Source organism: Dermacentor andersoni, chromosome 8 (assembly GCF_023375885.2).
Source record: "Dermacentor andersoni chromosome 8, qqDerAnde1_hic_scaffold, whole genome shotgun sequence".
In the NCBI taxonomy this organism is placed as follows: Eukaryota; Metazoa; Arthropoda; class Arachnida; order Ixodida; family Ixodidae; genus Dermacentor; species Dermacentor andersoni.
Genome location: NC_092821.1, coordinates 61536301 through 61555577, shown reverse-complemented (window position 1 = coordinate 61555577; position 19277 = coordinate 61536301).

The window sequence follows — 19277 nt, the reverse complement described above, 5'->3', positions numbered from 1 at the left end:
TGCGACGCCGGGATCTTGCTTCATCGCTGCCTCTTATCACGTAGCTTTCCCGAGGCATCCACTGATTTTCGGCGGTGTTGCTGCCTTATCGGCTGTCCTGTCTTGTCTACGACACGGCGATGTTGTCTATGGTGCGCCGACCGACTACCCTGTCAATCTGTCTTATTAGTGATAGCTCTAGCGTGCCCCGTGGCTTCCCTACGCCCTCCCGCGTGCACCGCTCCTGACTAATGCCATCGTCACTCAGCCAATCGCCGATAACCTCATGTCAGTGACGTCTACGCTAGATGCTATAAATATATTCCTAACGACTCCTTCTTTGAATGGCCAGAACAGCAGCGACGCCGGAATATTCCAAATAGTTGCCTCTTTTTCACGCAGGTATGTTTTATCGTGGATGCCAGTTGCTATCGTAGTGATGACCACTTTTTGTCGCTACAGTTCTGTCCTAACAGTTTTGTTCCTTGCTGCTTTCGTAGTTTGCGCTATTTCGATAGCCTTCTCTTGAGTGTGGACGTTTAACCCTAAATCTATAGGGTACCTTCAGCACATACATCTAAGGCAAGCGAGGCAAAAACCACTCCTGCAAGTAGAAGTCGCAACTCAACTAGTTCCCCTCCAGAGACGGCTAAGCTTGCTCCAGTTCCCTTCCAGAGACGGCGCGCACTTGTTGGGAGTCGGAAACAAATTTACAGTGACAATACCGATATTAAAGAATCTTTTAAACTCACGCTTCGACATCCTTGAAACGCACCTCTATTTGTTCGACTCTTTCCAGCTGCTGTTGATCGTAGTGCAATCGCTGATAAGCTGAACTCCGAAGTAGCCTCATCTAGGCAATCGTTCAGTAAACTTACTTCAATATCCGATGATGTAAAAATCGTTCACACGGGAACAATATTCCTGAAGAAAAACAACAGTAAAGAAACAATGACGAAAAGAAAAACTTATGTCAAATATGTTACACCAATTAGCCCACATTAAACTACTCCTGCTTCAGAACAATATTATTTTACATTGCTTACCGAAAACACGTGATGAAAATACTGACGTTCTACTCTTTTATGTAACACCGGTGCTAAGACAGCATCTCCGGATGAAATGTCTAGACAATTAGAGCTGTCATCGTGTCGGCAGATCGCGAGACGGCTGACTGCGTCTTGTCCTAATAAAAGTCGTTGACCTTACAGAAAAATACCATATTTATGAAAAATGCTACGAAAGTTAAACTCTCTGGTTTCGACATAAGTGATCATTTATCACCGAACGTGCGTACCTTACGAAAGAAACTAAGATACAAACATAAGTTTCCATTATAAGGCATCCAGATTAAAACGACGCTACGATCTCGCCTACATTGATGACGTTCGCTACATATGGGACATTAGTTCAGACTGTCTAACGCACGATACCAAACCATCCTTTGTTTCTATATCTGGTATAACTTTTCGTTCACTACCACGAACCATTAGCAATTTCGATATTTTGTATGTTGATGCAAGAAGTATTGTTAACAATTATGTGCCTTCATTTGTTGTTACTACGTCACACTTTGTCTATGTAGAGTGCACAACGGCTCCATAATGGCCTGTCTGACTCTGAATTTACCCAACCCGGGTTTGTAGCAGTAAAGAATGACCGATCAAACGGCAAGGGTGGTAGTTTTGCGCTTCTTACTCGCGCATACGTTAAATTTTTAGAGCGTAGCCCACAGGCACCCTTTCTTGCGGCGAGCGTCGACTGCGTAACCGAGCAAACGAGCACAACAACGAAAGGTGAAAGAGCGAGCGGGGAGCAAGGAGATGAAAGACGCGATTCGCGAATGGCAGAGACCAATGAGACCGGCCCCTTTACTGACGTGCGCGCGGGAAGCTGGTGCTATGCGGACTCGCCCTATCGCTCGATGCGTACTCGTAGTTTGTCTCAGCCGGACCGCTCGTTTTGTACTATAGTCTGCCCACGTCGGCTCTCGCTCGCGCTTGTTTGATTTGCTTGATTAGGTCTCATTCGCACTTATTTTGACTGTCATGGTTTGCTATTGCTTTCTAATCTGATTGTACGTGCGATGCTAGTTGTGTAGTACTTTCTGGAAGCCACGCGGCACCAGCCGTCACGCTGGAACCTTCGATTGGCCACGTATAAATGCCGACGCACTTCACTCGCAGATCAGATTTTCGACGATGGCCGACTCTGCTACACGTCCCTCTCAAATTATTTGCCTCAATATATCGCGAAACGAAGACACGTATAGGACTGGGCTCGAATCACTCATTAGGGAGTGCTGTAATTCTTGGTAATTTTTTTGTGCTCCCTGACACTTAATGTGGAAGCTCCTTGGTGTAAACTGTACTTAACAAATTGTCCATAAATGTTGGTGTATGCTATCGCCCGCCAGCTTTCTCTTTGGAAGTTTCTCAGATGCTTAGCATGTTCATGCGAAAACTCAACGTCAGCACCTCGACCTTTGTGTTCATGGGGGATTTAAATGCACCGGGTACTGAATGGCGAACCCCGAACTGCAGTGGTCGTGACCTTTCTATTTGTAGGGAAATTCTCTCGCTTCCATTATCTTTTAGTCTTACTTGCAGAAACTCCAAACCACAATACCGCTGTCTTATAAGTACTTTTTCTCAGTTGTCAGCTCGTCCAAACTCGTCTTTAATGTAATATAATCAATGGCCTTTCTGACAACAAAGCTGTGTACGTTTCCCTTCTTCATTGATCGCAGTGTATTACTTAGTAACGATATGCTGCAAAACGGAAAGGCAATCTAGAAAAAAATCGTGAGGCCAGTCATAGAGAAAGAAACAGTAAGGGTACTTTACGAACAGCTGACTTTATTTTCGAGAAACCGCATTCATAAAGCCGAAACAGAAGAGGCGCCAGAGCACTGCAGGTAACGGGAAGGCAAACAATCTAACTACACGCGGCAGCCTCTAAAGGCAGACCGGAGCTCCTTGCTTGTCAGGAGCAAAAATGGCGATCGCACACACTTGTCCGGACCATGTTTGTAGATGTGAAAAGCTTCTATAATGTCTTTCCTTTTACGTCTTAGCTTTCGCAAAAACTGAATCGTGACTGACGAGGGGGGAGGGGGGCGCAACTACATTGTTTAAATGAATCGGTAGATTTCCACCTGCGCCTGCGGGAACTAAATTGGAATGTTCATGCATCCTGTCATTGACACCCCCGCCTTACTACCCGTTGTGGGAGCTGGCGTCGGAGGTAGCTAGCCCAGGCCATCGTCCGACTCGTCCACGCTAAGGACGTTGTTGTAGGCAGGAAACGAGCAGAGCTGACTTTAGTTGTAATATCTAAATAAGGAGTAGAGAACGCTACGTCTCCACAATCTAGCATGACTGAAACCAAGGACACCTGAGCAGCAGAAAAAGTCCGCTTAAATCCCCTCTGTCCTCACTATATCCCTTGGCCAGGGAAATCTGCTGTCATACCTTCGTCCAGTCGGATCGTCCAATGTCCCCGAAGGATGCACGTTGACACGATCATGTGCACAATCACTTGGTAACTTTTCACTGAACAGAAAGAAATTAGGGGAGCCTCCTTAACAAGGATTGTCACGCTGGAATCACACTGGCGCGTCTTGGTTCCTAGGATGAGCCAGCAATTAGCAGGAGCGTCCGTCAAACGACCTTGGCGGATAGCCGTGGCAGTGAGGAAACGCGTAGACTGCCCTTTTCCAGGAGTTTCTTGCTCCCATTGTCTGCGACAGCGGCAGTGTACCATCCATCAACACTTTATTCACCAAACGTGTCTCTCCTAGGTGTCACCGCCGGTCTGTCCGAGGGGGCGCATTGTTAACCTCTCGAGGCGATTCGTCGCAGTAGGGCAGGAGAAGCTCAAAGGTTACTTGCTCCGTAACATCGTAACACCGTGCTGGCCTACCAAGTACCATGTACCAACTCGTCCAATAAGCTATCCTTTTGTATCCCAATATTACAAAGTTTTTCGAGTGCATTCATGCTGATGACACATACGTAAGAGATCATTTACCGTCTAATTTAGATCCTTCCACGCACTTGGTCTCCATGATAACGTTGACACATTGGCGCACGCATTTGAATGCATCGCAAAATATGACTTCATGATTTTCTTCTTCTGTTAGCTAAATAGACAAATCTTAAGCTTCCTTGGATGAATCGCCGCATACTGCAAACATCGCACCGTGTTAATTGTTTGCAGCGACTGAATGCATGTAATCTTGACAGTATTCGTCGCTTTAAAATTGCTAACGAGCAAATGCGTGTCAAAATGCAAACACCGAATTTTTTTTTATTTTTCTTGTTGAACTACCAGAATTATTACGATGTACCCCGCGTATATCCTGGACTTCTATCACACCAATCAAAACTGTTGTAGTTTTCCTTATATTAGGTATCATGGCTATTTGAGACCGCACTGAAATAACTAATGCTGTTAAGGTCCACTTCCAAACAGTATTCACGCATCACAACAAATTTCTCCAACTTCTTACAAGTACTAATCCTGAGCTGTCTATCGGCGATGTGGTAATCAGTGAAAGTCGGTATCTTAAATTTTATAATCAATTTATACACGAACAAGTGCACTGGCCCTGACAATATTCCCGACATCTTTCTGGTCCGCAACAATCTCTGGTGCTCATCTTATTTGACGGTCATTTCGAACAAATTTTTGGCTTCAGGCATTGTCCCTAAGTCGTGGGTCTAGCCAATGTCCTGCCTCTCCGTAAGTCTTGTGAAAAGCTACTTCTAACTATTGGCCAAATCGCTCACCACTAATTCCGGCAACTACCGGAGCATGTCATACGCAATCATATTACAGAATACCTTGTTTGAAATAGTCTGTCTAACATACAGCATGGCTTTCTTTGTGGTTTCAGTACAGCATAAGTGGCGGAATTTTCACAAGACATATCTAGGTAATTCGTTTAGGCAAACAAATTGATTCATTAGCCCTGAGTATGCGCGCGAAAGACTCACAATGGCAGATACATTGAGACATTTACACAATGGACCACTGTCGGAGGACCTCTTGCTAGGCGCATGGCCACGGAGTTGGCAGACGACAGAGACAATGTGTGCTATTTCACGTTTTCTAGGTGACACGGGCCTGGACTCACGCCTGTGATGCCAGTTGCGTAATGTGTTCTTCACCTCGTTCCTATCATTATCATCGCCCATTGTAACCCTTTTTCTTCCCCTCTTCCCCTTCCCTTACGTAGAGTAGCAGGCCAGAGGCTCCATTATCCGGCCGACCTCTCTACATTTTCCAGTCATTAAAATACTTCTTGTTGATTCAATAATTGTTGACCTTTTGAGAGCCTTCGAAACCATTATATACAAGCTATTAAGTAAACTAAACGTTATTTTAAATAATCCTCGACTGATCGGTGGGATAACTAGCTTTCTTGACTGTCGCTCTTCGTTAGTTTAGTTTAATTACACTTCGTCGTCGACTACAAATGTAGCATCAGGTGCTCCATAGGGCTGTGTTCTCAGAGCGTTGTTATTTTTAATATTCACAAATAACTTTCCCTGCGATACTAAGTTAAAATTTAGTTTTATGCCGTTGATTTCATCCTATACCTGGCAATTTTTTATCCTAGTGATAACACCTTACTTTAGGCTTCCTTCACCAGATTTTGCAACTGCTGTACGGATTGGCAGATGCGCATTAGGTTAAAAAAACAAAGCATTGTCATTTATGAACAGATGTTTTCATTCACAGCAAGTGTACGCTCGCAACAGCACAATATTAACCCGGGCACAGCTGTACACGTACCTAGGAATTACCTTCACGCACAACATGCGGTGGCCACAGCGTATCCACCACATCATATCTAAAGCACTGAGTAAATTAGGTTACTTAAGATGAACGTCATCGAAGTCACCAAAAGCACTCCATTGCATGCTTATGTGTCGAACAATTATTCGCCCCGTATTAGAGTACGCGTCATGCTTCTGGAACCCGCATACAATGAGTGACATCAGGAAAATGAATTTGTACAAAGAAAGGCAGTTCATTTCATTTGTCGTCACTACGATCGGGGTTTTTATCTGTCGCCCCCAATGAATGTTTTGAATTTATGCCTTCTATGCACCCTGTGGCATCAGAACTTCGTGAATATACTATACTCAATTGTTTACTTATCTTGTAGACTTAGCTCGCGTATGTTTTTACAAATAAAAGTTGTCGCAGCCTCGGACTAAAGAATTTCTGTGCGCGCACAAACATATTAAAGTACAGTAATTTCCCGAGAGTTGCCAAATGCTGGAACGAGATACACAATTCAGTTTGTAAATTGGCACTGTTAGTTATATTTTGTAGACGCACCTGTGTGATAAGTTTACTGCCCTGAATTTTCTTAAGGTGTTCCACTGAGTTTTCGTATGTTTCTTTTATTTGTTCTGCCCTACTGCTGCAAAGGACCAGAATAGGGCCGAAGTATGTAAAAATAAATATTTTGTACTGTAGAATACGGACCAGTGGGGCTGTGGCTATGAGAGAAACAACGACGACGAGAGAGAAAAACCTTGTTTCGGTGTTCAATCGGCTGTACTACCTCTCGCTGCTCTATCGTTCTAGTCGCGAACGCTTACTACCCAAAGAGCTTCGCGACATTTTGTGGAAGGTGCTGGACCTTTTGCAAACCTGGAACTCCGAAGCCGGACGCTCCCTGTCACATCTCCCATGCCTAAGGAGACTAGCCCTACCCATGCACCGCAGGCACCGCCTCCAGTCGTCTGTCCTGGTGCGCCACGCCAACAGGATACTCCCATATTCAATGCCACTGACGATCATGACGTAGAGGACTGGCTGTCATCGTACAACCGTGTGAGTGCACACAACAAATGGTCTGAAGCTGACAAGCTCGGTTACGGGCCATTCTACCTTTCCGGGGTTGCCCATCTTTGGTTCCGAAACCATGAGGCTGACTTTGGCACCGGGACAGCATTCAGAACGACACTTCAAGAAGTCTTTGGTCGCCCTGCTGTGCGCAAACTTCAGGCCTCTCAAAACAGGCGTCTGAAAACAAGGAATCGCTTTAGAAAGCTATAACAAATAAACCCGCGCTCCCTAAAAATAACGTGAAAGTTTCCATCAAGTGGGAAGAGAACGTCAACCACCTACTAACCGAATATAGACTTTAATTTCAAGGGTGCAGCCGTATTGTGCCGGGGGTGTGGCGATTTATGAGCAGCAGGATTTCACAAACGAGCTAACTGCGGCGTGTCGTATGCTTGCGCACGCTTGACAGTAGTTGTTGGTGGTCGATTTCGTAAGGGCCTATAGTCTACTAGTACTTAGCATACCGTGACATCTTCCATTTTGGATACGATTGCGTGCGTTATTTACTCGAAATGGAGACAGTTTCTACTGCCGCTGAGGAGAACGGAGCACCCAGCCCGATGCATGCCCGTGCATTGAAGTCTTGAATCTGCCTCAGAGTTCATTTTGTATTTAAAACATTATTTTTTTGTATGTGCCTCTATTGCAAAATTTGGCCTGTGCTTGGTCTAGGCTACGTTTTAGCACCAATGATTTGCTAAGAAACTTACATGACAATCATAAAAACGTTCGTACCCTGTTGGCACGAAAAGAGATCTGCTCTTTAGTGAAGAGCGATATCCGCCTCTTTAGATACAATGTGCCACTACCTCGTTAGCTAGATGCGCTTTTTACCTATGGGCAAAATTGTTTTTCTTCGTAATACGAATATAGTCAGTACTCACCGCAATGCGATCAAAGTTGTTTTTATTTCGACCGCAGTTAGGTACTCGAAACTGGCTTTGCCTTGTTGCCTCTTCCTACTGATATATACTTTTTTGTCATGAATGTCGCTTTGCCTCTCGCCGAGACATGCGCAGGTGAAGCAAACTGAGGTGCGGCATCGCGCAGAAGCTTCTCCCCGAAGTAGGGCATTTGATGCACCTAAAGTAGTGCGTGCGGGCGGATATCGTTGCGGCCGTAACAATTTTGCTTATCGTTTTCCGCGTTTTAGGGTGTGTCGTGTCTTCATCTTCGGTAAGAACTAGTACAATAATATTAACCCATATGCAACATTTCTTTTCACGCATGAAGTGTTTTCTGAATCGACAGTTCTGCAAGCAGCCGCCACATATGTTAGCGACGCTTTGAACGCCTAAATGGCAAATTGCGAAACTCTTCCCAGAGGACCTCTCCAGCCCTCTTGGGCAGTTTGCGGCAAAACAGGCGGGCACTCTAGGGGAAGGAAGGAACAAATGATAAACTCCCGTGCACGCGCTAAGTGCCACTCTATAGTGGCCAAGCACCGGCTACCATAGTTAGGCAGCTCACTTTCGGTTGATTCATTTGCGGTGTTTGATGCGCTAACCAACCCACTAATGTAGAGATAAGCGGTGCACGCCATCGACCCAATGTAGTCTGTTATGCTTGCGATGGCCATTGTAATCATCGACAACACACAGCAATGTTTTTCTTCGTCGTCAGGCAACCTCATCATCCCCAACTTCGTCATTGCTACAGTGTGAAGAAAAATAAAGCTTTTACAAAACCGTTTCCACTGGGATTATCTGTATTAGATGTCTAGCGCACTAACCACTTAGCTATGGCGAAACAGCAGGGCTAACAAAATATTGGGAAGGTTCTGGGCTGCAGATGATCTCAACAGGCAATAACATCTGTGGGTATACTTTGAGCGCTGGTACAAGTATGGACAAAGATTACACTATATGCATCGCATAGAAATTGTTCTTGACAAGATAGCATTGCGTTTGCGTGCTACTCTTTGTCGTTATGCTCGTAAAGTCAGCGTCGGAGGCACGTAGGAGGCGTAGAAGGCAATGACGATAATAAGCCTTAATCATGCAATAGAATCTCGCGTACGCACCCGCAATACACACCCGCAGTAGAAGCTGCAGCGAGAATAGCACAGTTGATGGAAAACAACGTCGAAAGCATTGACGCAGCAAACGTCGCAGTGACAAGGCCTGTAGCTTACAGATTAGCTCCCAGTAGTCGCAGGCGCCAAGTGCCATTAATAGCTTTTAATGACACTTGGCGCCTGCGACTACTGGTGGTAATGCAAATCTAGAGAGTAAATGAAATTTCTCAAATCTCGTAGGGGCCTTGCGTCGTTTGCTCGTGACTACAATTGTAGTAGTAGGTTTCGCCTCAGAGACTGCTTGAAGGTCCCTGCTGGGACCTCCGGAACGACTCGCCGTGCCTTAGAACACACACAGCACCACCACGCGGGCACGCACGCCACCGGCACACATAGACTGCATCAAGTCGCACAGAAGCGATGCACAGCCGTGGGCGTCTACTGTGAAAGGGCATTCCGAAGCATTCGGTCTTGGCATCTGTGGCATTGTTGCACGGCACTAACTGTTGCTCTGCCCTTTCATAGGTGAATGCATTACTCTTGTGTCCGTTCTACTTCGACGTTCTTGCGGCAAATCTCACTGGAAGGCATGTTCTTCTAGCAGATAGTGCTGTACATGGCCAAACATGAGTGTTAATGTTGTAACTAATCACGCGTCGACTGGTTGTGTTTCCCAGAGGGTAAAAGATACCTCAAACAAGCAAAGAAATAGTCACTTTTCTTTCGGCCCCATTTCTTTCAAAAGGCTTTAATTGGCAAACTGGTTGCCACACTGCTTTATTAATGTCATTCGTTGCTTGAGAGTTGCAGTGTCGGAAACCACCTCTAAATATCATCTTATCAATTGGTTAAGCTACAAAATTCCAAACGAAACCTTAACTCATAGAGGTAGATATCGTAGACCACATGGGCTTGGCACCTAAATTATGCTTTTGTTAGCGCTTTGGAGAAAGCTGTAGGTGTGCCTTGTGTTAAGCACAAATATGAAAGAAACAGGACCTCCTTCAATAACTTACGCCTTAAAAATAAACAATTTATTCCATTTCCCCACCAAGAAAGAAAGAACTCGAACTTATCGCTCGTTTTGAGCAAGCCACAAAAGCATTCTTCTGTTCCTGCGCGAAATGTTATTTGTCTATATAAGAAAGACTAGTGGAAAAGTTTTGCCGGTGATCTAATGTTCAACATCCAGAAAAAAAAGCTAACCTTCTTGATTCGTACTGGGCCTCTAGAATCAATGCAGGAGAACGTTTACCTGGGTCAATTACTGACAGGGGACTCCGACCTTCAGGCGGAAAATTACAACAAAATAAAAGAAGTGTAAAGTGCTTGCGGCAGGCATTACCAAATCACGGCCAGCAGCTTGTTGCTATCCATGAAAAACAAGTCAACAATGCTTTCACTCTTTCGTACTAACATTTGGCCGGGAAAATGAGGTTAACGAAGAAGCTATAAGAGCAAGTTAAACACCACGCAACGAGCGATGAAAAGAAAAATGTTTGGTGTAACACTAAAATACACGAAGACAGTGTTCTGAATTACCGATAAAACGGGGTTAGCCTATTATGTAGTTGAAATTTGGAGGAATATTGGAGAGGGACAGGTCAAATAATACATGAGGCACATAGACGGTGATCTCTTCGAGTTGCACACTGGCTGCCAAAAGAAGGGAAAAAAAGCGAGGTCGAGGAAAGCAGAGAATTGGGTGGTGTGATGAAATTGGGAAATGTGCAGGCATAACTTAAAATAAGCAAGCGCAAGATAGAAATAGTTAGAAATCGCTGGAAGATGCCTTCGTCCTCCAGTTCACATAAATATAGACTACTGATAATGAAGGAGAGAAATTTGTGGTACCATTAGGTCCAATATTGCATTTCTATTCATGAAGGGGAAAGCAAGAGCACCGCTTCTTGATTGGTTTTCCTCTAAGCAAATGAAATTCGTTGGCGCCATTCTTGGGTGTGAGATTTCCCTTTGTAGGTGCCTCCTCATCACTATTTATGTACCTATCATAAAGCTCCGGAAGTATGCGTGTGCCTAAGAGAGAGTAGACAAATTGCCGCCGTATTTATAACATAACCAAAACAAAATGTACGCTCTATGACGACACTGGACGATAAATCCGGGTAATAAAGCGCGGCTTACGATCTTTTCTCATAAAAAGTGCTGTAATGACTCTACTCTTTTACGACATCGAGGTATGCTCTCCATGGGCTTTGTGCCAAGCGCCATAAGCGCTAGCTACACGGTACAGGAACCTCCTCAGCGGCATCCGCATGAAAGCAAGCTTGCAGAGTGCCACGTGGAACGCTTTGATTGTCGGCTCACGGTAGGCAAAGACCATTGCGCTTGAAGTTGGTTAACCTAGACCAGAGGGAGGCGACATAAAACCTCTTTTGGGAAAACTCGCGTTGGCCTTCACACTCTGCAGCCTGATGAGAACCCTTGCACGTCTGGGGTCACATTCATCTAGGCTTCCAGTCAATCAAAGACTTTGATTAGCACTGTTTATGGTCCGTGAAACAAAATGTCTGTATTTATCAATGGCGCCTAAGCCCATCACTTTATCCTGGTGCATAAGAAACGTCGTAAAATAGAACCGATCCTGCGCGACGCGTTTTCATAAGATAAAAGGATATCAAAAAGAAACCACATTAGCAAAGCTTATGAAACGCCACATGTAATAATCCTCACTTGTGTGTATTTCGAAACATGCACACATGCACGGACAAACACGTACCGAATTTTTTGCAGCTTGCACATTTCCTTTAAAGATGCGATTGGGCGTATACTGCAATTTGGCCTTATAGGAGGCGGCCTGACGAGGTAGCCACCGTAGACAATGTTCGGCCAGCCATCTGGGGAGCGGCCGCTATCAGTTCGAGCGCATCAGCATCTTCTAGTCTCGCGCTACATGTACATGAGCAGTCTTCTTCTTCACCGGTAATGCGATAGTCGCGCCGCTGCGGGCCCCACTCCTACTCAGAAGCATGACTGAAATATGTGCAAAAGCCGTGAGTATAGAACAAAGAAAGACTTCAAGCCTATATAGATAAGTGGCCATTTGTAGCATCCATTAAGAAGTCCAGGTCTTGCGGAGAAGGGCACAAATAGCTATCTGGTGGTCGTGGCTGAGTGTTTATGGGCACAGAGCGCATTGACTTTTCCATTGTGGACGCCGCCTTGCCTTGTCGACGTATGCGCGTCCACTGCTCTGCAACTCGGCAATCAGAGCTGAGGCGTTTTGGCTGGTTATTGGCACGTGCCGAGAGTTCAGGCCATTGAGCGAAAAAACGCTGAAGACGATGTCATTGAACGGCGCGCTACGGTGGCAGTGGCCGAGAACTGCGAGTGTCGCGAGTGTGCTTTTTGCCCCTGCTCGTTCATGCCACGTCACCATTTCAGGTCGGGTACGGTTTTGCAGGGTGGGGTATTCTGACAACCAGCAAGAACTTCGTCTTGCGATGGCATGGTCACTCCGGCCGCTACTCGTTCGACGCTGAATTGCCAGGCTTTCGTCAGAGGGGTACGGGAAGTAGCCACTCTCGTCGTTCGTATGTCGGGTTCACCCGATCCGGGAGAGATGTACCAGGCAGCACCGACAGCGTAGGTTGTGAGCGAGGCGTAGTAACAATGATTCCTTTGTACGAAATCACAATCTGGCGCAGATTCTCATAGATTACCGAGCCTGGTAGAAGTCAGTGTAATGAAAGAAGACGATCTCGTGGCCCGCAACTTGCGGGGACATAGCGCGAGTGCTGGTATCTCGCATTGTTGACGTAGAAGTGCATGCCAGAGTCAACGCACAGACCCTACCAAGGCGAGAGTAACGTATCCCCACGCGGTCCCGCAAACGTTCCGTGGTTGTAGGGCGTCCGGAAATTTCACAGCGACATGCAGGACGTCTGGTTCGTTCAGCTGGACAGCCACTTCCACATCACCAAACTTCGAGGCTCCCGTTCCGTTCCACACTCCGGCTGCCACCCCCTGCCCCGACTTAGGAGGACTTACGCCACCACGCGCGCTCAGTCACAATAGCTCCACCGTCTGAATCGTCGCGTCATTCCCCGTCTTGTCGTACCACATTGACTGCGTCCACCCGTGCCGATCGTCATCTCGCGATGGCACCAGCATCAGGCCTCTACTCGCTCCCGAGCCTCCTCCCCACACCAAGAGTAGCTGCGCGACGAATCCTTCCAAGGAATTCATTGGGCCAAACGTAAGTGCTTCCGGCAGTTCTACGGCTCGCCGCTCGCCTTCGTTGGACGTTCCCGCTAGCTGTCCGCTTTCTGTTCGGGAGCACCTCACTCATGACAGATTCATAGGCTCCCCTACCTGCTCCACTAGGCGCAGATTTCACTCTCACAGGCACGGCGACGCCACAAGTACAATCTTGACGATGCCTTCCGCGACCACCGCAAGTATGACACTATCGGTATTCGAGATTTCGCCGCAAGCAGCAGCAGGCGTGTTTTCCGCTGTTCTGTACTCACACCTGCAGCGGATGCATGGCCTATCATCGTTTCGCAGGAGCAGTTCTCGAGCTGAAGGAACTAGATGGCAGAGCTAGATAGGCGTTGGAATTTGGATTACCATGCAGCGAAAGGCTTTATTTAAGTAAGGCGAGACAGTGGTAACTTCAATGTCAACGCGTATTCAAGACAAGACATGGTGAACGGGGTTCTCGAACGTGGTTTTAGTTTAACGCGAACATTACAACGCAATGCTGGGCTTTAATTTCCTGAACCCGGCAGGTGCTCTGAATTGAATACCGTAAACGTAACTAGTCAATTTTATTAGCTTCCAGTAAAATGTATGCTTTCGTACGCAAGAATTCATTCATTCATTTTATTTCGGCATTAAGGTACATTATAGCATGTACGAAATGCTGGAGGCGCAGACTAAAAGCCAAAAGCTTGAAGGGGTCTGCACACAGCGGGTACAGACCGTCAGAAGAATGGGATCACTCTGATGGCTTTCAACTGACCTCTGATGTCATTCATCTGATATCAGATAAATGGCATCAGGAAGACAGAATTGACCCTGAAGAGAGAAATCCTGCGCAAATACGGTAGATCGTGAACTGAATAGGACGCAGTCGGCTGAAACAGGACACTCATAAAGTGAGATCTCTGCGAGAAGTCTTGGTACTACACAGGGTAATTAAATTTATAATGAGAAGGTACCTGTCACGACATGATCCGTTTTGCAGCTCTGGGGATGGTCGTGCTGTGTTTACCACACCTTCTACCTGCCTCATGCGATTATACGCGGCAGGCGCTGAAGTTGTCGCGTGCCTAGAATTGTGACATTTTAATTGGTACATTGAGCGTGTGACTCATTCGTTAATGGTTTGGATTTATTCGTTTGACAATTCATACTGTGTTATTTATTGTCATTAGTTTTTATCTCGCTGTTTTCTCAGTATAGTATAGTGGTATGGCAGCATACCTGCCATACCAACGAAACTAGTGTTAGAGTCATCAGAGCCGCGTGGTTATCTTAACCTTGAACATCAGGCCGCAAAACGTAAATGATTCAGATTTATACAGTAAATGCCACCACATATACGGTGGCAGAATTGTCTAGCACATGAGCGTTTATTGAACGCAGGTAACATTAAATATTTGCACCTTTTCCAAGTAATGAAGTATTATGTGCATTATACAGTTGACCACTAAGGAGCGTTTTATTACATACACTTCCTGGTGTATTTTAATTATGCACTCTTCTTTATCATCCTACCAAGCTTCCCCTGCCAGGGAAGTTCAGAAGTTTCAGTTAGTAGCGTTAACACGATGCGTGTGACACAACCATTTCTCTCGCACGTAAAGAAGAGCTTCCTGATGACGGCCAGTTTCCGGGTTGCGCAGGGCGTGAACTACCGTTATAGTAGTTTCTCTGGTGGCTAGGGGAAACCAGGAAAACACTAAGGTGCCAAAGACAGTGGAAAACGTCAAACTTGCGTCGTACCTTAAATGAGAGGCAGCAAGCAGAGAACTAAGCCGTCAAAATAACAGGACTGTCAACAAGCAAGTGAGCTGGGTGCCATCAACACATAGCTAACTGTTCCAATGAAAATTAAAGTACATGTTGATATGGTTGCCGCCATTCCAACGACGCTGAAAGGTGTCAAATATCCAATATTACCCAATATTATCGAGTAGCGAGTGTATAAGCAAATCGTTCCCGTATGTACCAAGGGTTAGCTATCGCCGAAACAAGAACTTTAAAGACATGTTAGTGCACACAAAAGTCAGCCAACAGCATTCCCCCGTAATACAAGCATGTTGTCGCCCAAGGTGCAAATCTTGCAGGCACCTTCAAAGTGACATGAAAATTAAAAGCACCGCCTATTGTTATGCGCACAAAGTGAAATCTAGTTTTACTTGCACAAGTTCGGATGTGATTTATATGCTTGAATGTTCCTTCTGTAAGAAACAATGTATGGGTGAAACGGGACAATCAATGAACGTCAGATTAAACTGACATCGCGCGGGCACAGCTAAAAAGCTTGACGAGGCCGTTGCCCAGCATTTCTACCAACCAGGTCACAACATTGATGAACTTAAACTCTACATCTTACAGTGAAATTTCCGTTCTGAAGGAGAAAAAAATGCAAAGAATCGTACCTTATCCATAAGTTCATCACACTACAACGAATAGGCATAAATAGTTCAAAGGGAGCTTTAGTATCTATACGCTATGCTAAATTTCAAGCTATAGGCAAGAGCACTTAGCTTTGTTGCTGAGTGTTTGTTTCGTTTGTTTTCTTTTATTTATTTATTTCTATTCAATATTTTTTTTGCGATCACTGCTTTCCGCCGCTCCTTCTATTATCTGTTTCAGAGACACGATAGCCCGCGACCACCAGACACGCATGCTGACATACGGCTGTTGACACGTGATTGACAGACGGCCGCGTCACCGCCCTTGTACACAGCACTTCTTTGTTCTCAGTTTTACAGCCTCGCCACTAACACACATTCGCTCGCGGCCACACCCACTCGCCTTACACCCTGTCCCCTTTAGAAGCACCCCAGTTATATACTGTGCTGAGCAATGCATATGTCGTCTTGAAGAAGACACGCCCACTCGTCGAAACGTTGGCACCTGCTTTCACCTTGTTTTCATTTTGCTCATTGTGTTGTATTTCCATTTCCCGCCTTGCCCCTGTACTCCTTTTTTTTATTACAGGAGCATACACGTGAGCATACAGGAGCATACATAGCTAACTGTTCCAATGAAAATTAAAGTACATGTTGATATCGTTGCCCTCATTAGAACGATGCTGAAAGGTGTCAAATCATCGCTGCAACTAATGTCCAACAGATACGATAGGGTCCTCAACTATCGAAAACGCGAGGACAAAGAGACGGAGAAAGAGAGTAATAGAGCAGGCGAGCGTATTACAAAGACATTCAGTTTCTTGCTAAGCAGCTTTGCCACGTGGGAGCCAATCATGCTGATTCTAAGTTTGCCAGCCTCAAAGTACACCTGAATGAACTAGAGAAATACCGTAGGTGTCAGAACATGGAAATTCATGGGCTGCATTTTTGTGAAAACAAAAATTTGCTCACAGTTAGTAATGAGCTTATAACTGAATTTTACCTTGACCAAATCAATCGAATGTCATGGATGGACTTCACAGACTCCCCGTGAAAGCAACAAACCGCCAGTTATCTTGGAGTGCTTTGTCGCTCACATAGCAATGAAAAAATGACAAGCTAAATTTAAAGAACTGAGACAAAAGCGAGGAGGCGTCCTTTTCTACGATAACCTAATGGCTTGCAGCATGCGACAGCTCTGGCTGACGTACACGAAAGCTGTTGACGCTGGTTATTAGTACATATGGCAGTCAAACAACAAGGTGTTCACACAAAAGAATAAGGTGACAGGGCAAACGTTATCAAATGTGAGCATGACCTCGGCAAAATTAGGTACTTTGGCTGCGCTGTTATTTTTCCACATTTTCCATGAATCGTGGCTGGGTTCGAAGTGCACTGGTTCAAAACATGTGTCTCAGATTATAGAGAGACCTTTTAAAGTTCGTTCTCTTTATGTCACTTAAATATCCGCAGTCTGAAGAACTAACCCAATGACTTACAGCCTTCATGAAGCGTTTGCCATTCGAGAATTTACGGAAACATAGTATGTTGACAATTGTGACGTGCCAACCATTGATATTATAAAAATGTTTCCTTATCTTGGACATACAAACGTAAAGACGGCGTATGTGCGTATATCAAAAACGATTTTTATCATTCTATTATATTGAATTTCAGGTAAGGACATAGATTCATTGGTATTGCTCGTCAATATTATTCATAGTATTATTGTTCCACGCCAACTATCGGTTTCAAGTAATAAATTTTGTAAATTCCTTGAAACGTCATTCCGCTTTACATTCATAAATAGCCTAAAGGCTATTTACATTGGCAATATAAACATTAATTTACTCTCTAATCAAAAAATATCCGCCCATTTTTCCACATCATACACTCTCATGTCATTGCAAATTACATAAACTCATCAACAAGAATTACAAATAGCACATAATTCCTTTTAGACGTTTGTTTGACAAACTATGGAAGTTAGAATTTTTTCGATGGCACTTTAGTGCTAGATTTTAGCAGTCACATGCCCATTTTCTGTGACTTTCGTGTCTTGCAAAGCGCATTCCACGGAGATATCTGCCTACTTTCTTCCGGGCGATTGATGACGAAAGCTTAGCTTACTTTCGAGATCGTACATGCATCACTGACTGGAGCAGAGTGATACAAAAAAAGAACCGAACATCGCAGTTCAGTTTTTCATGGATATTTCCACAGTGATATAAAATGAGGCTTTTCCCGAGCGGCCATTTAGAAAACACCAGAAAAGGTGCGAACCATGAATTTCCCGGAAACACCAGAAAATAATGTAAGCGGAAAACCGCTTTCCTACAGGCAGAAGACGCTAATTTATTTCTTGAATATGAAAAAACACTTTGGATAAGCCTGGAGCCAACACCTTGAAAGCAAAAAAGGAATATTACCCAAATAAATTCGATGCATGCCGTTCCCCGAAGCAAACTTCGTCTATCTTAAAACAATCAACTTAGGGACAATAAAAATTGCATTGACGCACCGAAAAATTTAGCCAGTGTTAATTTAACCAACTGCATAAATGCGCACATTATACTGCACCTACATCAAATGTACCAGCTGGCTACTCTTCAGATCCAGTGAATTTTATCAAAGGAATGTATTATAAATGCTCATTTTCCTTACCATGCACTCCAAATGAAATATTTTTATTATACACTCTCCTAAACTAAAACGCTCCCAGGCGCAGAAAACGTAATGCCAAGGCTGGTTTAAAGGATTCACCGATATTATCGCCTGTGCTCTCCCGCGTACCTATAACACAACGCTGGCCCCTTGTTCTTTTCTTAAAACATGAAATTAGCCCGTCATTATTGTCTACAAATGCGCTAACAGAAGTAATTTAAATAAATATAGGCCAATCTCTGTGCTCTCAGTTCTCGCGAAAGTTGCTGAACATGTAATTAAAAATGATCTGCATCGTTACATTCTTATAAAAGCGTTATCGTAAACGACAATTTGGTTTTCCAGTACCAAGGCCTAAGAATGGGCCTTACTAAGTATAAAAGAAGAAATTCTTGACAAATATAAGCGCAAGTTAATAACAGAAGACATTTTTCGGCACCTGCACACATATTTTGTTGGATTCCGTAGCACGCAGCACATCTAAATAAGGTTAAGTAGCGTAGCGTTAGATCAGTAGATCAGTAGCGTTAGATCAGTAACGTAGCGTTAGATCAGTAGCGTTAGACTTACTTCGTAACTACTTGAATAATTGTCAACCATCCAAAACTGCAAATGTTATGAAGTCCAATACAGGAATAATGTCAACAAACATAACCGAAGGGTCTATATTACGTCCAGTCCTATTTTTACTCTACTTCAACTACATAGTTAACACACAAGGTACAGAGGAAATTGTGATTTATGCCAACGACATGAATGTATTCTTTGCGGGATAATACTGTCAGCAATTACAGGATGTAGCAAATGCATGGGTACTTAACTCCCCTAATGGCTGAAAGCGAATCACTCGCAAATAAATGTTAACATCACAAATTGTTTAAGGAAGAATGAATCAAACTGCTAACAGTGATTTCTACTTGAAATATCGGAGCAACTACCTTTTACGCTAATGCGAAATCTAATTTCTTGGTGTTGTATTTCAAAATAACATTCTGTGGTTAGTCCATATTTATTTATTTATTTATTTATTTATTAAAAACAGTGGTGAACAGAAAATAAAGTGAAATCAACAATGACTCTTACAACAATTATAAGACAGTCAAAGAACGAAAAAATCGTTGTCATCGATTCTTAAATGG